We start from the raw sequence: 18,399 nt of genomic DNA on the forward strand, positions 1-18,399 counted from the left end.
ATGGGCTCTGAGGTGACAAGTTCAATTCCCAGTTCTGTCAAACCTGCATTTTCTTCCCTGACCTACTTTTCCCACTCTGCAGTATTGGAACAATGCCTTGCTCTGTTCCCTGTTTAGACCCATCTTTTGCCTGAGCTGGTGCAGAAGCCCAGGTCTCTGCCAGGCTTTTTGCCTTGAATTGCTGACAAGTGTTGATGGGAAATGAAAAAGAGAAAGGGAAAAAAAAATTCCTCACCTCGGAACAGAGTCTAACTCTCCCATAGATGCCCAGTCTCCAAAGAGAGTCACATCTCCTTGTCAGTAAGGAAAGAAACCAAAAACATTAGGCTTCCCCATTCACTATCTCTCCTCTCACCCTCCACTTCTCAGCCTCCCAGGCATAGACACGAGCAATTGAGGCAATGCCAAGAGCACTCCTGTCCTCATAAGCATCAAAGAAGTTGCTGCTACTGCATTTGCAGCTGCCAACTGAGGCTCCATCCAAGAACACTGTCATCTCCCCCACACCCAAAACTCCAGACTGAGTTGTGTGATCGAAGGAACAGACATCGCAAAGGCTTCTGTGGATCAGACACCCCCAAGATTTGCCATGCTCATGGTTCAGGTGCAATCAAGAGAGTAGAACAGCCAAGCACATAGTGACATGGCTCATAGGAGGATTCACTATCATGTGTAAAACCACTATGTAATCTGCAAATAAGCACAGCATAATCTGACTTGGGAAGAGGGGAATGGTAGAGAAAAACAATAAAATAATAGCCCACATGTATGGACTAGTTGCTGAATGCCATGACTGTTCTATGATTTTACATGTACAAAGTGTCCATTGACCATTAGACCCTTTGGTACAGGTCCTCCTATCATTCTCATTTAGTAGGCAATCCAGGTTGGCAGGTACATGGCTAGGACCTGGTTAGACTTGGATGTGCATCCATGGGAGTCTGCAAAGCCTGCACCTGTTCATCCCAGCTTGGAATATGTGACTGTGGCAGTGTGGACTCTCCCACCAGTGCACCCTCCTGCATGTGCTTCTCTTCCTCATTCCACAAGCCAATGCCAGCCTCAGGGGTTGCATCTTCCACTGCATTTCAGCAAACCAAGTAAGGGCCACACTGGTTCTGTGCTCTAGCTGGACCTGGAACAACGGGCTGCATTAGAATAGCTCTTCCACTTTAGATTCTCCCTGAGTTCTTTCTCCTAAGAGGATCTGAAGCAGCATTTCTCCAACAGCCCCTTGTGGACAGCCGCTTAAACTGGGTACATAAAGGAGTAGGCACACTCTTTTCCTAGTCCCCACCCCTAGTCTAGACTGCTTGTGGTTACTTCTGTTCAAGGTAGTGTAAGAAGGGTCCTAAGGCAAGATAAGAGGAAACAGTGCCAGCAGGAACACGACATTAGCTGGCCCTCTGTTTGGTGGAGACACAGAGTTTAGAGCATGAAGCTGTTGCCTACAACACATGAAGAATACAAGAAAAATCCTGGGAATGGCTGCTGGTATTGAGCTGCTGCATCAGTCTTGGAACTGGTGCTTCCAGATTAATTAGATTGTAAAAAGGTAACTTGTACAGTTAACCAACCCCAATTAGGTTTTTCTCATCCTTGTAAACAAAAGTGCCTCCTGGATAGTGTTTCCTAAGAGCAGCTGTCCAGAGAATAGGGGAAAGACTCAGTCATGGTCTTCAATCACATGACTTCTCACTCCTCTCCCCTGAATTCAAAGTCTTGAATAGCTGCCCAGTAACATTGTGTACACTGCTTACAGCTGTCATAAAACTTACCATTCTCTACATAAACATCTTAATTGTTTAATGTCTCTCCACACTAAATGGCTTGTCTGGCTTACCTACAACTTGAGCTCACTGGTAGCAGGCATTCACATCTTAGTGGGCATCAAAATCACCAGCAGTGTTTATCTAGCAGATTCAGTAGATGGTCATTCTTCTTCCTCCTTCCTGTTCCTCTCCTCCCTGCTCTACTTTTCCTTCAAATAAGACTGATGTCCTTCATGTCTTCACGCATGTTGGAGTTGAGTTGTTTTCCAAATCAATCTTTCCAAATCCTTAGAATCACTGTTGTGTGCCACAGCTGAATGCCAGTTTGACTGTCTCCAAAGTGGCTTTGTTTTCTGTACTGTGTTTTAATTGGGATGCTCTGATGGAATGACAATGTAAGGCTGTTTCTAAGCTTCCTGTTTTCATTTTGTGATAGCACTATATTGGTTTTCAATCATCCAGACATTGAAATCCATACTTAATGGCAATTCTCTTAGGCTCCTTAAAAGCAAATAACACTATTTAAAAAAAAAAAAAAGCAAATAAATGATATACATGGGGCATGCTAGGGCTTAAGAAATGCATGTGGAACAAACTGAAGAGAATGCTGCAATAGAGGTTTTGGTATGCCCTTTTTCTTTCCTTCCTGGTCTCTGCTATGGGTGGCAAGGGTCCAAGTACATGAGCCATCCTCTGATTATGCAAGAAAAATGTTCAAAGCAAGGGATGCAGTCTTTGCTGTTCCCTCAACTGTTCTAGAATGCACTAGACCTAATTGTTCTTCATAATCCCATTACCACGAAGGAGGCTAATTGTGGATTATCTCCTTTCCAAAGGAGGTGACGAGGAATCCAAGCAGGAGCTTGAGGAAAAATCTCTCTTCAATGCTGAAAACAGTAGCATAAAGTAGAGAAAATGAACATCCTTTTGTAGGGTGATCAGAGTATGTCCAGCTGTGAACAGGCTCATGCCAATTTTGTCTGTTCAGAACCTAGCTGGGCTTCTGCTATACTGTGCATCTTCTCAAGTTGTGAGTAACCCATTTTTTTTTTTTTGACAACTAATTTACTTGTCTATTTGGAAGGTGGGGTAACAGAGAAAGAGGGGAAGATGAAAAAAATGGAGAAGGAATCTTCATCCACTTGTTCACTTTTCTTTTTTTTTTATTATTTTGTTATTGGAAAGGCAGATGTACAGAGAGGAGAGACAGAAAGGAAGATCTTCCATCCGACGATTCACTCCCCAAGTGAGCGCAACGGGTCAATACTACGCCGATCCGAAGCCAGGAGCCTCTTCCGGGTCTCCCATGTGGGTGCAGGTTCCCAAAGCTTTGGGCCGTCCTCGACTGCTTTCCCAGGCCACAGGCAGGGAGCTGGAAGGGAAGCGGGGCTGCCGGGATTAGAACCGGCGCCCATATGGGATCCCGGGCGTGCAAGGCGAGGACCTTTAACCACTTGCGCCACCGCGCCGGGCCCCACTTGTTCACTTTTCAAGTGACCACAATAAATAGGGCTGTTCCAGGTTGAAGCCAGGAGCCTGGGATTCCTTCCAGGTCTCCCAAAGGCATGGCACGGGCCTAGGTACTTGGGCCATTTTCTGCTGCTTTCCCAGGCGCATTAGCAGGAAGCTGGCTCACAGAGCAGCTAGGACTTTATGGGATGCCAAGATCACAAGTGATGGCTTCCTATTCTGTGCCACAAAGCTTACCCCAGTGAGCAATCTCAAAAGACTTATCAGTTCAAGCTTCTCACACTTATTTAGCCAAGAGATTGAAATGAGGCCAAAGATCTGCTACCCAAACTCACATGGGAAATTTTAGTCTTAAACAGAGTAAGGAGAGAAACTGAAGATGACTTAAAACACCAGCACTATCCTGAAGAGGGTATCTATTCCTCCCTGCTATTTAAGTTTCTCTGGTTCTATTACTTTCTGATACTTGATTTTCAGTTTTGCCTTTTACAAAATCACTACTATAGATCCTTCAGTTAATTCCCTTTTTCCCCTTGTGAGTTTCTGGATTAATATCTGTACCATCCAACAATAGGACATCAAATGATAGACTTTTAAAACACTGAAACTCAGGGCTTGACACCTGCTACCCCCGCTGAGACATCAGAATATGTTTGTTATACATCCTTTACTGACTCTGGTATTACCGTGAAAAATGTCCAAATAATTGACCCCTCCCCCTAAAAATCTGGGTCACTTCTCTTTCTGGTCTGCCATGAAACTTTCAAGCAGACACAAATGGCAGTTGCAGCAGCTGAGGGGGAAAGAGTGTTTAAAAGGAAAAAAAAAAAAAAACCTCTGTCTTAAAAGCCATGAATGAAATAAAGGAGACAGTATTCTTAGCACCTGACTCCCACGATTACTCTGGGTCAGCCATCAATATGTAGATAGAAAGAAAATAATTGGCATAAACTCCTTGAAATTTCTGCCTCCAGCTTCCCCAAGGAGGCCTTGGGGAAATTCAGATAGCATTTGAACAGCCAGGGTTTGGTAATGAGAACTGACATTCTAGTGTGTAGTACAAAAGACACTTTCCTCCTGAAACCAGGAAAAGTACTTTAATCAGCCAAAAAAGTTGCTACTATAAAAAGGGGGTAGGGAATAGAATAATTCCTTGTTCATTGTTTCTTCACCATTGCTATGCCCAGCTTCTACTAAATGTGCACACCCCTCTTGGCATCATCTATGCCTGCCTCGTTAATGCCATTTCCTCGCTATGCCAGGAAACCCAGCTGATTCAAGGAAACCCTGAGCTGAAGGTTGCCTGGGTTTCAAGTTGCTTATGCACACAATTTGCACTCCATGTGTTAGGGCTCCCTCCATCCCACAAATCTCTCTGTGTGTCTGCAAAGTGGGAAATGGGCTTTGAATTGTCTCTGGTTCCTCCCCAACCAGTCGAACCCCAGGGTGCCTGCAGAATATTTATTAGCTGTAAACTCAAAACAACCAACACAAAGAAAGAGAAAAGGTTAAAGTCACAACTGAGACACCCAGAGTGAACAGCCTGATTGGAAAGAGTAAGCCAAGAAAACACTCAGACCCCTCTAGCACAAGCTAAGATAAAACAAGGCATATACTGTGCCCAAGGCAGAAAATTAAAAATTGAGCAGGTTTCATTCTGAGAGGCAAGGTGAGGCTCCATCTCTGCACACACAAGCTCTGCTGTCCTTGCCAATGTCCAGCCTCAGCTCCTTGCATGCTGTGATTTCCTTTGTCCCCCAGTTTGCAGTCAAAGCAACTACTCTGATAATAATAACATAGTCATTCGGTTACCAGCATCAAAATATATAACATGTTCAAGGTAGCAGCCATAAAAAGTAACCTCAGGGAGGTTTGAGAAGTTTGTGTGTATCTGCACGTTCTTTGTACAAATGGCCAAGCACATCCTTGATCACATTCTCAGAATTCAAAAGGTAACCTAAGAGCAACATCACCATCCTGCATTGACTTAATGGTTCATACAGAGTCGAAAGACGTGGCACCCCTTGCCCTGAATCCATACTGGCTTCATATTACCCAAGAAGAAATGGCAGAAGAATGCTTCTGCTACACTGTGGTTTAACTCTTCCTGTACTCATCCTTGCTTTATTTATTTTCTCAACCATTATCTTTTCTGAGTACACTCCCTGTTAATAGATTGCATCAACATTTTTACAGGATAGATCAGTTTGAAAATGTCTTGAAACCCAGGCTCCTACTCAGGATGTGAAGAGATCCCCTCTGAACCTACCTTGGAGAGACCTTCCCTGGATTTGGTTCAAACTGCCTCACATCGGGGCTAACAGGAGTCAGTACTACTTTGGGGAGGGCAAGTAACTAATAACACAGCCACAGCAGAATTCTGGAAGGAATGAACTTGGAGCCAAGACAAGAGATCAGCTTCTTGGCAAAATAGACTGTGTGTGAAGATACTAAAATGTGATGATGTAATGAATAAGAAAATCTAACAATAGCAGGGGAAAATATCAAACAGTACTTCTATGCTGTGTGTGGTCTGAATGTGTTTCTCTAAAATTCCTATGTTGAAAACCTGTTCCCAATGCATCAGCAGTAAAACGTGGTGACCTTTCAGGGATGATAGCGTAGTGAGGGCTTAGCCCTCACAGAAGGGATTAGCGCCTTTACAAAAGAAGCCCAAGATAGTAGGAATATACCACCTATGAAACAGTGAACCCTCACTGGACATGGAATTTGCTAGAGCCTGGAATCTTGGACTTCCTAACTCCCAGAACTATGAGTGATAAGTTTCTGTTCTTTGAAAATTACCCAGTCTAAGGCATTTTTAATAGAAGCCAAAATGGACTAAGACACAAGAGTATCCCTTCTCTTTTAAAAGCAAGCTAATGAAGGAACACAGTGGACCATCCTGCCAAGAGTGGTATAGAAACAACACAGGGAATTTATGATAAAAGGCCAAGGAAATGGACAAGAAAAAAGGAGCTGAGACTACAAGGACACTACATAGGGAGCCGTTAAAAACGCATCATGCCCCTGGCTTATCTCCTTTACACACTGAGCTCCCAGAGGCTTCCAACAGAGCTCAGCGCAGCAAAGATTGACACACAGAGAGCTTGGTTTGTCACGTTTCTAGAATGGCAGAGAAAAGTTGAAGGAAAGGCTCTCAAACGTGGACTCAGTTAACTTCTAGTAGTCAATGTGATGCTAATTTTTATAGTTACTGCTTTCAGATATGGTCATCAGATTTTTTTTTTTTCCCCTGAGGACCTAAGGTAGTGTAGGCAACCTGGAGATGGAAGATGTGGAAGCTGCTGATTAGCTGATACAGGTCTTTTGATAAGAGGAAGAGCTTCACCTGAGATCAGATGATGGGTTGGTAAGTTAATTATCCATGAAAAGGAAAGATGATATGCATGAGTATGTGATGTATCCAGGACAATACATTATGGTGTGGTGAAAACCGGGGACCTTTGCTAGGCTCTACCTAGAAAGAAAATTTCCAAATGTTCTGCTGGATAAATGATTATGTTCATGGCTGAATGTGCCTTTCTCATGCTGCCAGTTTGCAATCCCAGCTATAAAAGGTGAAGATCTCCCTAGCTAATATCAAGCAATCATCTGCTACACACACTCAGAACTGGTAATCTCATCATTTTATTCCAAGTCAAAGAATAGCCTCTCGTGTTTGCCTGCTGAGTTTTTGCTGCTACCATCCCTGTTACCATTTCTACATTAGAAAACCAAGCCACTGCAACTGCCAAATGGAGAGGAAGAAATAAATGAATGGGAAAAAAAATGTAAGGGCAGGGTGATTACTGTTTCTCTCAGACTGTTCAGATGTAATATCCCAGCTATTCATATAGAATCAGACATTGGCATCTAAAAATAATTTTCTCATTCTTGAAAAAGGAGAAGCATAAGCACCTGCTGAATACTAGGATTCTGACAACCCAGGGACTCAGAAAAAAGCAGAATAGGGATAGGATTGTAAACCACACCTTCCCTTTCAGCCCTGATGACTCTCACTCCCAGACTACTTTGTTTGTGGATGCTCAGCTGGGTTTCATTATTGAACAAGTCAACATCACAACGGAAGCAAGACTGTGCTAATACCAGTTAAACTCAGAAAATCACACAAGCTTCTACTGTGAACCTCATTTCTGCTCCCAAAACTCCTGAGCAAGGCTGTGCTTAGCCAATCTGGTCAACTGTTCTACTCACCAGGGCTCTGATCTGGGGAGCATCCAAGGGAGAAATAGACGTGGAAGCAGGAAGAAAGACAGCAAATTCAAAATTGAAACCAAATAACCAAATAAAGTCATTTCCATTGGGAGCTCCCAAACCTCCGCTGGAGAGAAAATAAAAGAGATTTTGATTTTTTTTTAAAACAAGATTTTTTTTTCCTGGATGTTTCCTCAAACTTACTTACACTATAGATAAAAAGAACTAAGGTTATGAGTGGTTACAATGGGTTAAGCCACTGTTTGTGATGCTGGCATCCCTTATGGACTACTCTACTTCAGATCCAGCATCCTGCTAATGTGCCTGAAAACGCAGTAGAAGGATTGCCCAAGTCTTCAGGTCTCTGTACACATGTGGGAATCCCTGATGAAGCTCCTGGCTCTTGGCTCTGGCCTGGCCCAGTCCCGGCTCTAATCATTGTAACCATTTGGGAGAGTAAACTAGGAGATAGAAGATCTCTCTCTCTCTCTCTCTCTCTCTGTCTCTCTCTCTGTAACTTTGCCTTTCAAATAAATACATTAAAATCTGAAATGAAAACAGTAGTTACAAATGGAGACCACATCTTCGTCAGTGCTGGTGCAAACAAGTATATCTCACAGTTCTGGAATCTAGGGATAGCAAGAGCTAGGGCTCACTGGTAAGTCTAGTGTCTGATGAGGACCTGTGTCCTGGTGTGCAGACAATTGTTTTCTCTTTGTATCCTCACAAAGCATGATTGTGGAAGGAGAGGAATGATTGTGCACAATGGTGCAAAGAAAGGAATGAAGTTCTCTTAGTGCCTTGGATGTGGGCACTATCCCCATTCATGAAAGACCCATTTGTATGACCTAGTTACCTTCCAAAGGCCTCATTGCCTAAATCTGCCCCAAAAGGGACCAGGAGGCTTTCAATTCAGGAATTTCAGGGAGACACACTATGCAGTCCCCAACAGACCAAACTTGTGCACTAATTATTACTTGAGTAGTTGAAGATGTTGAGCTATAACATGACTTCCAACTCAGACTTCATTTTCAATTTGTTAAATAATCCTACATTTTTTCCTGAGTCTATTTGTTCCTTGGCTTCTCCTCCTCCATTAAAAATAATTCTTACAATCGAAAGACTCTGTATTTACTCATTTCATAAATATATATTTAGCACCTAATGTGTACTGATCTCTTTCTTGGTGCTGTAGATACAGTGGAGACATGGAAGGGTTAGTGTAGAATAAGGTAGATAACCAAGGAAGGGGTTAATGTTCCAAAGAGAATATGTTTAGAATAATTAACTGCTCAGGAATATAAAATTTTCAAGTAGACATGTGGCATGGTGAGTTAAGCTGCCACCCGTGATACCAGCATCCCATATTGGAGTGCCATTCCAATACCAGCTGTCAGACTTCCAATTTTTCCACTCTGCTGGTATTATTGGATAGCGGCAAAGAATGGTTCATGAATTTAGGCTCCTGCCACCCCAACAAGGAGACCTAAATGCAGTTCCAGGATCCTGGCTATGGCATGCTCCAACTCCAGCCATTACAGCCATTTGGAGGGTAAGCCAACAGATGGAAAAATCTCTCTCTATGTGTCTCTTCCTCTGTCATTCTGCCTTTCAAATAAATAGAATGAATCTTTCAAAAAGATTATATAATTTATTAAGCTCCTTTTGGTTAAGTTGATTTTTTTTCCTTGTCACTGGCATTTCTTACATAAGAAGTGGTTTCTCAGAAAATGGATCCAAAAACTTGTGGGTTCCCACCCAAGTAATATAGCAGTATTATTGTTATTATGGTATTAAAAGTAACAATGCTAAGGTAGATTGAAGACATTGTTTGCACCATCCTATATTAAAATCTAGCACCTACTGTACCAGTTGTCTGAAGGGTGTTTGAAGGTTATTAGAAACAGATCAGTTAAAACAGATGAGAAATATTGGAAACAGAAAGGTAGAGGGTGAGATGGAGGAAGAGGGAGAAAGAGAACACAAGAGAACAGAGCATGGTTAAAGAAAGCATTGTGACTGGCAAATGGGGCCAATATTAACCTGGTGCCAGACAGAGGCAAGAGAGACATCTCTACATGCTAACTATTCACTCTTGAAGTCATGCAAGTACTTGAGTGACTTGTTTTCCTCTCCCATGTCATAGACCTTGCACTCAAGAGTTCTTTGGTCAAACAGCAGTGCCACTGGTCCCCAACACTGACCTGGGACACATGTAACATCATCTGGGTGGCAGAGGGATAAGAACTGCTGAGCTCCAGTTCTATTTCATGCTACTCCTTCCTAAAGTTGTTCTCTCATTCCAGACCACACTGTGCTCTTTTCCTCTATGTTCAGGGTTGTCAAGCATTTAGGGATTGCTAATTATTTCACATGTATAATTTTTGTGTCTTCAATTGGCACATGAGCCATTTGAGGACAGGCAGCATGTCTAATCATCCAGAAGGCCAAGGAAGGTGATGGGCACAAAGTAGGTTCTAATTAAGTGACTGAATGAATAATTGATTGCTTGGTTAGTTGGGATGATACTGCTCAGCTGCAGAGCTAGAAACAGAAAATGAGCTTCAGCTTAATACTTGACCCCTAGGTCACCCAGTCATGCCTGCACCCCCTGAAATACAGGAAGTGCCCAGATCCTGTTTTCCCAAAGTCATTGTAATCATCACACATGACAGGTGCCATGAGAACAGCTTAGTGTGTTATTACATTGGGGTTAGAAGTCCCACTGAAGAACTGCAGAAAAACCCAAATCCAAAGCAGTTCTTCCTGTGGGAAAAAAGAATGCAAAGAGATTTTTAAAAACAAAACAAAACAAAACAAACACAAATGTCATGAGGTTGGTGCTTTGCTCTAGTAGGCTAGACTTCTGCCTGAAGTGCTGGCTTCCATATGTGCACCAGCTTGAGTCCAAGCTGCTCCACTTCCAATATAGCTCTATGCCTATGTCCTGGCAAAACAGCAAGTATTTGGTTCCCTGCACCCATGAGGGAGACCCAGAAGAAGCTCCTGGCTCATGGCTTTGGGTCAACTCAGCTGCAGCCATTGTAGCCATTTGGAGGAGTGAATGAGGGAATGGAAGATATCTCTGTCTGTCTCTCTCATGTTCTCAAATAAAAAAGTAATCTTACATTTTTTTCAAGAAATTAGTTCAATAATTACTTCTCTTTCTTTCAATAAGAGAATGTCTATATTGCTATATACCTCCACTGAAATGGGATGAGGCTAAAATCCAAAAGAAACAGATTTCTTTCAGCAATTCTGAATTTCAAATCTAGTGAGAATACTATTAATTATTCAGCTATTAATCCCAATAGTACAAAGGATCTATAGTCTTTCACGTGTTGTAAATAATCCTGTCAGCACAAAGAAGGGGTATAAACATTGCATGACACCTGTTTGAGGAATGATGATTGTCCTGGCCCTTCTAACCCTCCTGGTCCATCTGCAGGGCAGATACAATCTGGCCTCCAGAAGACTAATAAACAATTGCAGATATTTAGGACAATTGTCCTCAAACACCATGAACTCAATATGCTTGGCCTCTGATCCTCTTTTGAAAAAAAAATTTTAAAAAATGATTTACTTATTTAAGAGTCAGAGCTGAGAAAGAGTGAAGAAAAGACAGAGAGAAAACCATCTATTGGCTGGATCACTTCTTAAATGGCTGCAATGGCCAGAGCTGGGTTGGTCCAAAGCCAGGAGCCAGGAGCTTTTTCCAGATCTCCCACGTAGGTGCAGGGACCCCAAGGATTTGGGCCACACTTGGCTGCTTTCCTGGGAGCTGGATCAGAACTGGAGCAGCCAAAACTCAAACAGATGCTCATATGTGACACCAGCACCACAAGTGAGAGATTAACCTGACACACCACCATGCCACCCTCAACCCCCTAATCCTACCTAAACTACTTCCTGCAGTACTCCAAGAACCATCCTATCTAGACTTCTGTTTGGATGGACTCTCATTGCTGCTGATTCTTAGCTTGACCCTCTTCTGGCTTTCCAAGCCCTTGACTGCCGACTGTGTGCTGCCATGCCATGAGGTTGCCATCTTGTCTGTGCCAAGCCTAGTGGCCCTGTGATTGCTGTGACGCAGACACTGGAAAGCCATACTAGCCAACAAAGAAAACAGTGTTCTCTGAAGTCTCATCTGACCAGAACATGACTGGCCAAGGAAACTGGGCAAACTTCCCATCTCTACTGCAACTTCCTTCAACCAGTTTTTCCAGCAGCCTGATTGACCATCAATTGAATACACAGTTTCTATGCACTGTTGGGCCTCAGTGATCTATTCACATATGGATGCCTGTGAAGGAGGTTGGGGGAGGGACAAAAGAAGGGACCTTAAGGCAGTTTGTGGGGAAGAGAGGTGAAGCACCTGAGAAAGACCAAACATGGAAAGAAAGAACCTGAAGAATGAGCCAGAGTTAGAACTAGACCATGAAAATGAACACAGGCCATCCATCCAAGCCAAGCTCATACACACAGCTGATGGTTCCATCTCAGCTGCCCTGGCTTTTTCTACCATGTGAGAAAGACCAGAAGGTATGAAATGATAGTGCGATTTCATTAAGCCCAGAGATACTCTGGGTCCCAGGCAACCCCTCTGTGAGATCCTTCCATATTGAACAAAATGCCAAGCCAGAAGAGCTCTCCTCCTCTTTTGCTAAAGGCTGAAATGTGGTCAAAGCCTGTAAAGACTTGGGGGGAGGGAGGGGTGCTGGGACTGTACAACCTGATTATCAAGAACAGAAACAGAGCAGCAGTTCATTTCAGAAGACGAGACTACTACATGGGTTCCTGTAAGACATCCCCTGGGACTATGGATACCTTTGATAAAAGTGAAAAAATAAAATGGGAAACTTGATGGTGATGCAAGCACCAAAGGCATACGAGCTGCTTCTTGCTGTCAAGCTTGAGAATCATGTGGTTACATCAGAGTCCCAAATGTTTGAGTATCCTTTAAAGATACAATGATATTTTATCCAGCAGGACCAGTCTTAAAATTTCTCTGACACTGCCTTAGCAATCAGAGAGTGGTAGTGTGGGCACCATCAAGAACTTGAGCTTCTGTTGTTACAGAGCAGCACACTGTCTCGCCAGCAGAGAAAATGAAGCAATTCTTAACCACTGTGCCCATGCCCCTTTGCCCCATCATGAAGGCCACCTGTGCCATCTACAACCTTTCCAGGCCCCAGCAGGGATTATCGGAAGCCTTTGCTCTACACATGAATCCAGTCTGAGCTGTGGCATGTGATATATTCCAAGGTTGTCTTTCTTGGGCTCTATGTACCTCCAGTCCAAGAGGATGACAAGTAAGCCTCACCATAACTATCATTTCAAGCTTTTAATCAATCCAAACATGCCTCTGGGCTCCTCCCTGGTCCTGCAAGTTCATAGTTTGTTTCCTTCTGTGGTCAGGTTGGGCAAGTCCCGATGTTTGAGGTGGAGAGCCGTGAATCATGAACTAGAGTTCTCTGGGAACATCAGGTCTCTGCTGTTTCCCTCCCATGTCCTAAATAACCAAGTGAGATCCGGCTCCAGCCCGAATGGAACTCCTTACTCATGACTGGTACCCTCAGGAATGTGGCTGCGGGAAGAAGGACAATTTCAAATGCAGAGGAATAGAGTTACTGATTTTTTTTTCCCTTTCTGTCCTGGTTTGCAAGAAAGCCCTGAAGGCTGGATGACTACACAAGTTGAGCAGGCATGGGCAGAGGCCCCGAGTTGTACTGCTGAGTCATCTAAATCTGGTTTAGACCCGGTTTTCTCAGGATAGAGAACAGAACAAAGCTCCCAGTGGAGCTATCAGATCACTACAGCATGGAAGGACTTTTTAGTAGATGAAATTTAGAAAGAATTTGAATAGTTTATGTCAGGGAGGTAAGTGGCTGAGTAAAACAACTAGAGGATGAAAATATCCAGTTCCAGTGAGTCCAGAAGACATTTAACTGATCTTAGTATTTGTCAACCTGAATTTCTACATCCACTCTCAGCTGCCTGAAATCAATACACTGAAGGCAAAGGCATTTGCTTGCAACTAAGGATGGTCAAAGAATATCCTAAAAGTAAATAGGCAACTGGCAAGAGGAGAAAGAGAAGAATGGAACAGGGAGCCAGGGCACGGGAAGTTCTCTTCTTCAGGAGGCAGGGACACCTGAAAGAAGCAGGTTAATCACTTGGAAATAAGCTTCTAAATTCTGTGAATCTACAGAAAGCTTCAGATAATTCACATGTCATAAATAACTGCTAAATACCCAGGGTAGCGAGTGTGTGTGTGTGTGTGTGTGTGTGTGTGTTAGGGGCTCATCTGTTCAAACGGAAACTTTCTTTTTCCTTTCAGTCTTGCATTTTTCAGGATATGGAGGCTCGGTAATGCATGGAAGGCACGGATAAGCTGAGCACATGGTTTTCTTCACTTTGTAAGGCGTTCCCTTGAGATGTCTATGTCAAGGCCTTCCCGTTCTGAGTCATGTGAGTTCTGTTGAGAGAGGAATTCAATTCAACTCACTTTGCACCAAATGTCTGTAAGCTGTGCACCCCAGTGCTTGCTGCCTTTGGAAGTGTGTTTACACATGCAGTAGCATCTGCATTAGGCTTCACCTTGCATGCACACAAATGTGGGATTGTGTACTGGTTCCTCTATGAGTGTGGGAGATGCAGTCGAGTCTGCACAACTCAGTGACATGGAGTACCCAGGGCCAGCTTCCCTCTATCCCCACCAGCTAGAGCATGTGGCCAGGACTAGTATTTCTTGTGGGCAGTCCTATTTCTGTGCTTCACCAAATGGCACTTCTGGGCCTCACACATTCTCTTCATGCCCCCGTCTGAAGAGAGGAATGTGGTAATGAAAAATGACCACTATCATCATCTTTAAAGGGATACGCTGATTACAAAAATTCTCTGTCTTGTGTCCCATCCTGAGGCCAAGTCTTTGCCATGTAACTTCACGTTTTCTCCCATCAATAAGTAAGGTCTATTTCCCCAACCCTGAGATTTGGGCCAGCCTTGACTCATTTTGACCAAAAGAATGTGGTATAAGTGATGGTGTACAAGTCCTAAGACTGACACACCCCCCAACAGCTGTTGAACTCTCTTGAACCCTGCGCTTACCATGCACATAAGCTGCAGTTCTGTTCCACAGATACTCAAGGCCCAGTCCCTCTGTCACCCACCAGATAGCCACAACTGCCTGACAAATAAATGAAGCCTTCCTAGACCAAGCAATCAACATGCCACCTTACCAATGACATGTAAATGGTCAATCCAAAGTCAACTAAACTTGTCAGTAGGACTGCTCAGCCGGCCCAGTAAATGCTTGTGTGTTAAGTCACTAAGTTTAGGGATAAACTGTGAGAACTATTCAAGAACCCACACGGATACTTGTTCACTGAAGGGAGAGGAGACATGCAGGGCAGGCTGGTAACACTACCCCCAAGGCGATCCTGTGTTTGTGTGTTCCATAGAGTCTGGCTGAACTCCTGCCATGTGGCAGGTACTTTTCCATGCTCCATGAATACAATATCCCTGCTGTCTTAGTGTACACACCCTAATGAGTGAAGAAAAGGTCCAAACAAATATAAAAATTAAAAAATAAAAAATAATCAGCTAGTATTGGGCACCATAGAGACAGTTTCAAAAGGTACCTGTTAGGAAGTAACAGTGCAGAGGTTCTAGGTTTGCTGGACAAGGAAGAGTCACTATAGGAATGTTTACACTGAGATCTGATTGTTGATTTAGGGCAAGCACATAAAGATGTGAGGAACTGCACTTTAAAGTAGAGGAAGCTGAATGCTCCTTACAGATGATACAGGGTACAAAGACAGTTCTGTAACCATTCAGATACTGCTTGCCCTCCCCGATTCTGATCCTAACTGCATGTGAAATCCTCTTCTGGACTCCTTATTCCTGCAGACTTCTGTTGTGGATAGCTGGGGTTCGTTCATTCCAATTCTATTCCTCCCCAGCTCTCCTTAATACTTGTTCCTATAAATCTTCAACTGGAGACTTGCTTATTCTTTAAACCATGCCTCTCCATAGGTCCAGAAATACAATGTCCCATCAAGTTAAAGAATGTTTGAATTTGGGGGGAAAGTATGAGTTGTTTGAGGGCAAAGATGGCATCTATATTGTTCATACATCATCCCAGCACCTGGCTGGCTCAGTCAGTATCAGGTCACAAATTCCGATGACACTGAGTACATGAGGGAATGTTGAATCCCCCTGACTTGCCACCATCAGTGCTGCACGCAGCTTCTCTTTAGAACCAGGCTGTCCCTACCCTATCTCCCTGAAGACAGATAACAAGCTGTTTGTTGCCATTTCCCAGCTTGAAGGTCTGCTGGGTGAGGGTCCTGCCCTGCTCTTTGTGGAATAGGATGCTGCTCCAGAGACCAGGACTCCTGAACCGCCTCTACTGACTTCTCACCTGTTGGCCCATGAGCCCTCTCCTGCTGGCCTCTGCCACCTTTGGAGTTGGGGTAAATCCCACTCCCTTCACCTTTAAGATTTTGGGAAGTGTTTATTACTGTAGGATTTTCCAGCTGCTCTGGATTCAATTCACATATCTGCAAGGTCTGAATGACCAGATAATAGGATAAGCATGTGTTAGCTTGATCTAAAACTTCGTTTGCCTAAAAATCAAAGATATAATACCTGGCACTGTTTGATTGGGATGTGTGTGAGTGAAAGTTTGACTTCTCAGAGGGCATTAGGTCTAGCCTGCAAAACTGTCCTCAGTGCTTGTGTGTGACTCAGTGTCAGCATTCTCCTTTCTATCAGTTCTTCTGGTTCCTCTCCCTCTCTCTCTCTCTGGTTGCATTCAGCAACCAGTCCCAGTGCACCTAACACAGCTTGCTATTTATCTGGGTTCAATACTGTTTTCTGGGACACAATCGGGTGGTCTCACCTGAGCAAAAGGTCACTCTTTAATCATTACAGTTTTTTTCCTGCAACTTTCAAAGTCTTCTTTAATTACTCTGAGCTTAACTCTATAACTATTCTGCTACCACTTTCTACTTTAAGGAACTCATATTAGCTTGCCCTCTGAAAGGAAATTATCACAGAAGCAAAATCAGATTGTCGCTGAAGTCAGGACACATATTAAATCTGATGCTACACAGCTAAACGCCAGATTCTCCACATCTGACAGGCTTCTCCCAGCCGTGTGCAGACAGACACTTAATAAATGCTTCTGACGAAGGTCCCTCTGTCTTCAAAGGAAATTAGATTGTTCTGACAATATCTCCTCATCACTAAACTGCTGGTTATTATCCAGCAGCCTGTGATTCTCTAGGTGTTTGAAAATTGATTGCTTAATGTTTTGCATTCCTCAATGTCCACAGTTCAAGGGTGAGCAGCCACATGTATAATTTCCAGTGTAGGTCATGTGTTTGTCCTTTGTTGGTCTCTGGACATTATACACACACACACACACACACACACACACACACACCTTTTTGTTTCAAAAATCATTCTGTCATTTACATACACAATTTCAGGGCAATTCATTTACATACAGACATGCAATTTTTGTTTCATAATAGTTCCTAAGCTCTTCATTCATTCCTTTGTATTTACTGATACTAAGCATGGATGGTAGAGCACTGGGCCAACGTATCCCTGTGAAACAGAGCTGAATCATGTCCTTCTGGAACTTGAAATCCAGTGATATTTTTAGATTGTAAGTTAAAACTTTAGGCAAAATAAACAGGTACTGCCATGGAGAATCAATAGCAAGGTCTTTCCAAATAGGAAACAATTTAAGCTGAGACCTGAAGAACACAAGGGGGAAGCAGGTAGTGGAGGTGGAAGGAAGTAGCAGTTAACAGCCCTGGGGAGAGTAGGAGCTTAGCTTGTTCTAGGATTTAAAGGAAAGCAAAAGAAAGTATACTTTGGGAAGAGGAGAAAATAAGAGTGATATGGGGCACATCATCAAGTACCTCACACACAAGCGTGAACATACATCTCCATTTTCCAAGAGAAGCCCTGGCTTACCTTTGTCCCTGTGCAAAAGAGGACAGGGCCTCTGTTTGCTATCTGTCTTGGCATTCTACAGCTTGTCAAGGAGAACTTTCCCTGGTGCTTTTCTGCTAGATATATAAAGGATCTGTTTCTGTTGTCTTCCATGTGTTTTGCAAATCGAACTTCCTAATTTGTTTTGACTTGGATGATTTTATCTGTAAATGGTTGTATTGGTTCATGATACTGGTCCTCTGTAAGCTGGTACTCTTCCCAGTTTTTATTGCATTCCAAGTAGTTATTTCTAATCTTATTAAACAACAGCTCTTCTTTAAACACCTTCAGCTTCCATTACCTAAATTTAGTTTCTTCTTTTGGTATGTGAATTATTTCCTTTGGGAGTATAAAAATCCCATAAATTCCTTTTTTATTTCTTTTATTCATGAGATTATTCTGAGTATTTCTATATGGCAATTCGAAATTTATTGAAATAAATTACAATAGGACCCCATTCTTTGTAGATCATTATCATCAAGAATGTAATATATCATGGATTAAATCATGTCCCTCCCCCCGCCACAAACATAGCTATAACCAACCAAAGACTGATGTAGAGCCATTACAGTAAAATAGGAAAGAAGTGCTCATCTTTTCCAAGTCACATCCTCACTTCACCATGGGCAAAGCAGAATAAAGATGCATGAAGGTGAGGGAGTAGGAGTCAGAAGGTGGGAGGGACATTTCAGCACAGTGAGAGTCATGTGCCCATTGAAATCTCTTGATTGGTTTCCAGTCACTTGGCCACAGGATGTTTCCCATTCCCACCTCCGTTTGTAGCAAAGGAACATTGCATATGGCACAAAATGCCTGCATAGACTCACATACTTTAGTTCTCTCCACTCATTCACTCATTCATTCAACAAATAGCAATGAGCACCTACCATCGCATTATGCCCAGGTAGCACTGTAGCAAGTGCAAAGC

The sequence above is a fragment of the Ochotona curzoniae genome, unplaced genomic scaffold, assembly GCF_017591425.1.
Source record: "Ochotona curzoniae isolate NIBS_2020 unplaced genomic scaffold, NIBS_Ocur_1.0 contig_4148, whole genome shotgun sequence".
NCBI lineage: Eukaryota > Metazoa > Chordata > Mammalia > Lagomorpha > Ochotonidae > Ochotona > Ochotona curzoniae.